This window comes from Macrosteles quadrilineatus, unplaced genomic scaffold (assembly GCF_028750875.1).
Source record: "Macrosteles quadrilineatus isolate MER2022 unplaced genomic scaffold, UCM_ALF_1.0 Scaffold_9__3_contigs__length_116548681, whole genome shotgun sequence".
NCBI classification, from domain to species: domain Eukaryota; kingdom Metazoa; phylum Arthropoda; class Insecta; order Hemiptera; family Cicadellidae; genus Macrosteles; species Macrosteles quadrilineatus.
Genome location: NW_026542602.1, coordinates 61605143 through 61611401, shown reverse-complemented (window position 1 = coordinate 61611401; position 6259 = coordinate 61605143).

The window sequence follows — 6259 nt, the reverse complement described above, 5'->3', positions numbered from 1 at the left end:
TGTAAGGCAGTTTCCTCCAAAACAGAGGATGGTAAGGGTAAATAAGTAAAAGACTAAAGTTTCTAACATTTGCATTATTCAGTGTTCTATATCCTATCACACAGGTTTGTCTATTTACAATTGATCCTTGGTCCGAAGTCTGTGCCTCCAGGCTCATATTCAGGGTTTGGCAGAGATTGGATCAGTTCTAGCATACGTCCTTATAGCTTGGTGGTCTGTGATATCCATGGCTCGACATACCCATGCAGGCACAACACATCATAATAGTGGTGTGAAATGTGTGAAAATAGTGTGAAATTTATGTGATGAAATACACGCAAATTCACATCACAGTCACAGTCAGAACTTGTAAAAATACTATAGTGTAAAATTTGTATGACGAAGTATGCATAAATTCACATCACAGTCAATAGTCCAAACTTAATGTATTGTCATTTTATGGTCTTAAGAGCCCTTTTCGGGACACCAGGTCATAGTTAGCAAAACCAAGACGTTTGACAATCCTTTAATTGATAAAATTAATTGATAATGATTGTAGAAAGTCAATGCTCCCTACTTCTACTTTGACCACCTAAACTACCAACTACGATTAGCAAGATGTGGGATTGTGTGTTGTGCCATGCTAATATACCAAACACATATTAATCAGCACAAAGTACAATAACATATACTGTAATAGCAAGTTTTAATACTTTCACCCAGCATATTTATATCACACTTTGATGATTTATTCACTAATCTAAGTGTGTTAAATATTAAATGATCTCAAAGAGTTTTACTATAGAGTAAGCACACCTAGTGAAATCTACCATAAATTAAGATAAATACATTTGGAACCATTATTACACTCATGTTGCCAGGCATGAACTCACTAACTCATGTTAAAATGAGTTTCATATTTTAACAGTAAGATAGGAACACTAACTACAATATTCAGTGATTGGTTCTGGTTATTTGTAACTATTGTTTCTATATTAGATGAATTACTGCAATATACTAGTTCAACCTGACTGACCCCTCTCTATGAATTCCCTAATGACCATATTACCTCTGATGATGTTACTCTTGCTTTCTTGATATTTCTACCATAGAACTTTCACATTCTGATTCATCATTAGGCCTCTATGAAAATACCCACCTCTATATTTACACCCTCAAGTATACAGCACAATATCAACTTCCTTTGTTACTGAATTCTGTAATTTAGCATGGTCTCATTGTTTTTACGTATATGAAATACAGAAATTATGTTCATACAGTAATATAGACCTATATGTAAAATAAACAACAAAATGGCTTATTTTATAATTTATATGTTTTTGAAAATGAGTAAAGAACAACAGAGCTTGTAAGGTACAATACCAATGAGGGATGACAATGCATTACGTTGTATTGGTTTTCCAGGTTATTGTTTAACAAGAAACTCCTTCTCACATCAATTACTCAACAAATAAAATCTTTTTCCATCACTATCGATGGTCATCGTTTTATCACTTTAACTAAATCAGTATATCTCAACATAAATAGCATCCCCATTATGATTAATTACTGTAAACACAATGAATATCTAAGAAAATACCCAAAACAATCCCAATAATTATAGCAAATTTCATTGTGCACTAAAATGTGATTGTTTGTAGCTACCCTTCACAATCACTTTCTCTTCTTTGCATAAAGTAGTTTTCATCTTTATTTTGTCTTTTCATTGAAGAGTACATTCACTACAAGAGTCTTATGTATACAAACAATTTATGTACGATTTTCCAAGTAAAGGTTGTTCCAGCCGGAAAGTATAAAACACAGTCGGGGCCTTTAGAGTTTGCATTTTCATCTATTTTTTTATTACAGTCTGAGGCTCTAACTAAATATCCAATTTTGATTGTAGAAAGTCAATGCTCCCTACTTCTACTTTGACCACTTAAACTACTAACTACGATTAGCAAGGTGTGGGATTGTGTGTTGTGCCAAACACATATTAATCCACACAAAGTACAATAACACATAATAATACTGTTCAGTGGATCTCTGCTGATACTAGTGATAGGGGTTGAGCTCATCACAACCCAAACTTTCAATCAAAGAGGCATCGCATCCGACATTAACTTTAAGTCCTAAACTGAATATTATATTTTGCTTATGTTTAGAGGCAAAGTGGATACCATCTAGCATGCCTTACTAATTTTAGGAATGAGCTGGTCACAACTAAAAAGAGAAACCAGTCTTTGCACCACACATAAACTGTACACAATTCACCACTTGGGACGAGAAGCAAGCCTGCAATTATACTGTGGAGCAGGACTGAGTTTAAATAATGATTCCAAGTTCTCACATAAGGTAAAATATAATTTCGGCACGAAATATTTGCCTGATTCCTCGGTAATACATGTTTCAAGACGCTAAAATAGTTGAGTAAAAAACCTTTTTTTCTTCAATTTTCAAAAATATTTAGTCCAAACTAGGAAAACTCCAATATTTTACCAGAGGTCCCAAGACTACATGTTTCTTGCCGTTTAAGGCGATTCCAGCAACACGTTATATTTATAAATATTTCAAACCAACTGGTGCAAATCTCACATGATACAAAGATTAATGGGGATTGGAAATATTTTTGGAGATGGACATTTGGATAGAAATGTATAGAGAGTAAGGACGATTTTTAAAAAGTAGCTTAAAATCTCCCCATGTTATTCTCATAGGTAAAACACCAAAAACACCTCTTTGTCCTATTCTATCTATTGGCTTGAGATACAGTAAATAAACATTTAGGCACACTACATTGGTTTCAACTTTTGATAAAAAACAATAATACAACATAAAAATCAAATACTATTTTAACATTATTTTAAATGAGTACAAATAAATCAAACCGTTTTCATTTGTATGCCAATGCATTGTAATATAATATCAGCATTAGTAAATAAAGGTCTGCTTTATTGTTTAAAAATATTTATATCTCAAAAAGGCTTGATATACAACAAAACGGCTAAAATTCCAGCCTACATACTACATGGCCTTCTACATAATAATACAGCATAAAAAAGTTTAAAAATTTAAAGCCATTTACCAGTTTCTTTTGTATGTAAATGTGTTATAATATAATTTCAACAATAGCAATAGTTTCAAACTCTAGGTATTACCAGCACGGCACTGTCGGGGGCATGACGATGTTCAAAGTGATGCGCCTCCTATCACTTACATGTTTGTCTAGCTTCTAAAAAAAATATTTATAGCATAAAATTTATATATTAAAATTCTACATAAACTACTGTTTAATACAATATAAATATAATTTAATTTATGCCACTGTATAATTATTAATTAAGGAAAATATAAAAAGGTTACTCAAAGCAAACATGAAAAAGTAAGTAAGCGAGGATTTTTTTTATTTTTCGGTCAGAGAAAAACTTTCAGTGGAAGAAGTAAAGATGATTAGATGTTCCTCAATTTTTGTTTCTAACATTTTTTCATAAGACTTTTAGTTTGTCATCGCTGGGGATCAGAAGTAACCTATGGGTCGGGAGCGCGTCCGAGTTCACGTGCCGAGAGCTGGGTTTTTAAAAAAAGTGGTCAAAAAAAGCTCTTCATTTCCAGGCTTGTTTTTTCAGTATTAATAACATTTTTTAACCAAAAAATGCCCCCATATAGCCTCTAAAACGCCAAAAATAGGGTAAAACCATCATATTTTACCTATTTTGGGTGTTTTTTCGCCAAAAAATTTCAAAAGTCCTGGGTCCAAAAACGCCGAAAGTGGGGTCATATTCTGGGTTTACCACTACTCGGCCCAACGAAGGCAACATTGAGCAAACCAAACAGGAAGGTATTATAATGCAACTTTTATATTGCACAACACTTGTAAACAGCACTTATCACACTCCTGGACAACACACCTATCAGCTAGGATGTCACATGTCACGGACGACACTAAGTGCAGGTGTCACGGCACGGAAATAGGCCGCGTCACGGCGAATTACCGTCACAAAATAACTATAATTTCTACACGAGTGTCGTCCCGGACATTAGACACGGACAATTTGTCGGCGGTAATTAAAAGCAAACAGGGGACGCGCCTTGACACATGCCACTCGCGGGATTTTATCCCTGTTTTGGGGTAATTTGGGTCAATTTTGGGTATTTTATAGGTTGTCTAAGTATGGGATTTGATCTTCGATGTGTGACACAAATGCTACTGCACAGGTGGAGGATTTTATCTCTGATGTGGGGAATTTTAGGGATGGTTTTGGTAAATTTATATACCAGAAACTCATGGGCTAATATGAGATTTTCATTTTGATTTAGGGTGTAAAGTGGATAATTAGGTGGAGGGTATTAATTGGTGATAACGTGGAGGGGTATTAGATGATTTATGTATTGGCAGGATTTTATCCTTGTTTTGGGGTATTTGGGGTAAATGTTGAGTAATTTATAGGTTGTCTAAGTATGGGATTTGATCTCCGATGTGTGACACAAATGCCAGTAGCAGATTGGACGATTTTATCCTTGATGTGGGGAATTTCAAGGATGATTTTGGGAAATTTAGGGCTTATATGGGATTTTCCTTTTGATTTAGGATATAAAGAGGATAATTAGGTGGAGGGTATTAATTGGTGATCAAGTGCAGGAGTATTAGGTGATTTATTTATATTTAGTACAACATACACTTGAGGACTAATATATGTTTTATCCCCGACGTGGGATTATTTGGAGATGCTGTTGGGTAATTATAGAATTCAAGTTAGGTATTCACAGTTAAGAATGGGATTTTTTCCCTGATGATAAGTGTTTGGACATAATTTTGGACAATGTATAAGATACAAGAAGCCATTAACCTCTTCAAAAAATATATTTAAAAAACAACAAGTAAAGTTACACGGTTTTCTTGACCGTTGACATAGAAATCTCTAGGTCACTTTTTACATGAAAACATTACCCTTACAACGTACGTGGCTTATACACAACTATCATCAAACACATACTTCCTTTAGGCAATTGAAATCGCATCAAACATTCATAGAAACGCAGGCGACAAACGGCCAAAGCATCAGAGCGTAAAATTTCAATAACGCACACAGGTGCGCCTCTTGTGTAACGATTATTTAATCTCTACCGCCAATAATTGCCACCCGGGGCCCGCATGCTAAGTAGGCTATCTGGGGGCACCACAATCTAGGGGGGGGGGGGCAAGACAATCTCAAAATCAATTTCCCCGTGGGATCCGCAGCGACTCGTCCAATCGGTTTTCAAGCACGTTTCAAAAATCAACTTTCCAGGTCGAGGTGACCCTTTGGGCGAGTGACACTTGTCGAATTACGAGTCCCCCCTCCCCCCATGTCCCCCTCGGGGGCCGGTATCAACTCATCGCGTAGTTTTCCCGCGGGCCCGCGATCGGACGCGCCTTTTTTGGCGACACTGATTTACCTGGCGACAAATTACAGTGAGTCCTCGCCCGCGGCTGAAGCGTCCGCCCAGGGAAATTATGTTCTTCGGACTCATTATTTATACTTTATTACGCCTCATTAGTTTAGCCTCATTTTCTTAAGGCAATTTGAGTGGCAAGGTTGACTCGAGGATAATTTGGAAGCGGGCGAATGTGCGGTTTCGATTGTGTACATTTAAATTGCCATGTTTTAGTTTTAATTTGTTACTCGTACTTGACTCAGCTTCCAGAAAATATTTAAGTAAGGGTTTTAACCATTTTGTACTCCATTTAGCAAGGGTCCGCTGAAGTTGGTATTGGAAGATTCTTAACCAAAAATTATAAAAAATTGCAAATTTTATTGGTTTGCTGGACACAAAAAAAATCACAATGAACGTTGAAAATGCACAATCCACCTACTTTATTTCTACTAAGGCATCCCTGTATAACCACCCTATCCGATATTATAAAACATTTTTGTTACTCAACCCAACACAAAGCATAAATGAAACCTAAATTACACAAACCATACACTATAAGCTTCAACTTTCATCGACTGTTCTAAACGTTGCTTGAACGAAGTAGATTAATGGGTGAGTAAATTGGTTTTACGCGCAGTCAAAATCCCCTCCTTCCAAAGCTGTGACAGGCGCTAACTGAGAGAGGCCAAGCCACGACATTAAACAAGATATTTTGGTTTGTTTGTGTACATACGGCTCGGCCCCAGCCAGGCCAGGCGAGCTACGGAATTAGCACGGCGTTCTAGGTAAGGTGCATAGGTGGAGACAGGAGTCGATTAACGTGTAGAGTAAAACAACACGAATGCATTGATCAACCCAACTTTTA